A 2,382-nucleotide genomic window follows, 5' to 3' on the forward strand; every position below is an offset into this window, starting at 1 on the left:
TTCCCAGTGTGGGGCTTGCAGGAGGCAGCCAATCAATGATTCTCTCTTATCGTTGATGTTTCTATCTCTCTCTCTCCCTCTCTCTTCCTCTCTCTTCATCTCGGAAATCAATAAAAATATGTTAAAGAAAAAAGGAAATAAATGAGAAGCAGTCAGCAGCCATCCTGCTGCTGCTTGATGTGTCTTGTCGACATGTGATGCATGGGATTCCTGGAAGTGCAGCAGCCTCTGGCACCCATGACAGAGCTAGCCTAAGAGAACAAGCTCACATGCTGAGGCTGGCAGACTGGCAGGATGAAGAGAACATGGCTCTGATTGAGCCACAGAACCAACCATCCTGGAACTACCCTACTCATGACTTCTTCTTACATGAGACGAGAGGCCCGGTGCATGAGATTCGTGCATTGGTGGGCGGGGGAGGGTCCCTCAGCCAGGCCTGCGCCCTCTTGGAGTCCGGGACCCCTTGGGGGATGTCTGCCTATTGGCTTAGGCCCGATCCCCCCGGGCATCAGGCCTAAGCCGGCAGGCAGATATCCCTCTAGCAGTCCAGGGCTCTGGCAGTCCAGGACCCCTCACTCCTTACCACCCGCTTGCAGTGGAGGCAGGAGAGGCTCCCACCGCCGCCACTGCACTCGCCAGCTGTGAGCCCGGCTCAGGGCTTCTGGCTGAGTGGTGCTCCCCCTATGGGAACGCACTGACCACCAGGGGGAAGCTCCTGCATTGAGCATCTGATCCCTGGTGGTCAGTGCGCATACCAGTCGTTCCGCCATTCAGTCGATTTGCATATTATGCTTTTATTATATAGGATAATAAATTCCCTTTTCTTCACTCAACAATATTTATTGAGCACTTACCATGTAGGATGCTCTTGGTGCCCTCTTCTAGGTTCCTATAATATCTCAGTGAACAAAATATACAAGAGCCCTGCCTTTGTGGAACTAACATTCTAACCAAGAAAGATAATAAACCAAAAACATAAATAAGAAAGTTCTATAGTATGTAAGGAAATAGTAAGTGGGAAAATATAAAAGCGGAGCATCACAAAAAGGATCAGGAGTGAGGGAAGAAGTTTCGGTGTTGAATAGAGTAAGGGGAAGTTTTGGTGTTGAATAGAGTAAGGGTTGGTCGACCTCACTAAGGAAGTGAGATTTGAACAAATGTTTGAGGGAAATGAAGGAATTATTCTTTTAACCAATAGGAGGGTGGAGGATATTTTTATTATTGTTTAAAGTACTCTAAATGAGAGAGAAAGGAGTGCGGGGGGGGGGGGGGGCGGGAGAAGGGGGGGAAAGAGAACTAGCTTTGGAACATATCTGATGCCAGTTCCACTTTGGTTTTTCCTAATTCCCAGAATAGCTAAAATTAAAAAGTTGACAATACCAAATGTTGTCAACAGGATATAGAGCTGCTAGAAGCTCATGCAATGCTGTGGGACTTAGGGTAACTACTTTGGAAATTTTGTTGCCAGTGAAGTTAAGCATATGTTCTGTGACTCAGCAATTCAACCCATAAGTGTAAATCCAAAAGAAATGCATACATATGTGCACTCAAAAAAGTTACAAGAACATTCTTAGTACATTATTCTTAGTGACACTAAACTAGAAGCAAACCAAATGTCCATTAATAATAGAACGGAAAAAGTGTGGTATACTAGTATATGCATAATGGAATACCATACCACAATGAAGAAAACTATTTCTATGTGTAACAACATGGATGAATTTCAAAAAGATTCACTCCTACTACAGACAGTCCTGTTAGTATTTTAGTTAATATGTTAGGGACTCTTACTATGCCAGCACCATACTGAGTGCTTGCATTCATTAGCATATTTAAGTCTCTCACCAACCCTAAAAGATAGATATTACTACCTACTTACATATGAGAAAATAGGTTGAGAAAACAATAAATTTTCCCAAGGTCATTGTATCAGTAAATATACTTCCTTACATTTAAAGAAACCAAAAGTTTGGTGTAAGCAAAAAAGAATGTATTAAAAGGTCATTGTATAACTCCCAGAATTGCTGGCATCCCTGGGTGAGGACTCGGCAGTCATGAACAATACCCCAAAGCAAGTCATAGAGAGCTAACGCCCAGCATTGGACAATGTGACCCACTCTGCCACTCTGCCGGGTTCGGGAAGTAAGACATGGCTACCAGCAGAGCTGCCACTGCTCTGCTGGAGCTTGCTGCAACCTCTGTCAGTGTTGTACCTGCAAGGATGACTCTCAGTTCCACTGCACCAACCATTCAGAGCATATGACCCATGGCATGGGGCAAAAAACATGATGTATGCACATTTTCTAAAAGCACAAGTCTGGAGGTGACACACAGGGATTTAAACCCGGTTGGGTTGGCTCCAACACCAGGGGGCTCAACTAC

Source organism: Myotis myotis, unplaced genomic scaffold, assembly GCF_014108235.1.
Source record: "Myotis myotis isolate mMyoMyo1 unplaced genomic scaffold, mMyoMyo1.p scaffold_m19_p_11, whole genome shotgun sequence".
Taxonomy (NCBI): domain Eukaryota; kingdom Metazoa; phylum Chordata; class Mammalia; order Chiroptera; family Vespertilionidae; genus Myotis; species Myotis myotis.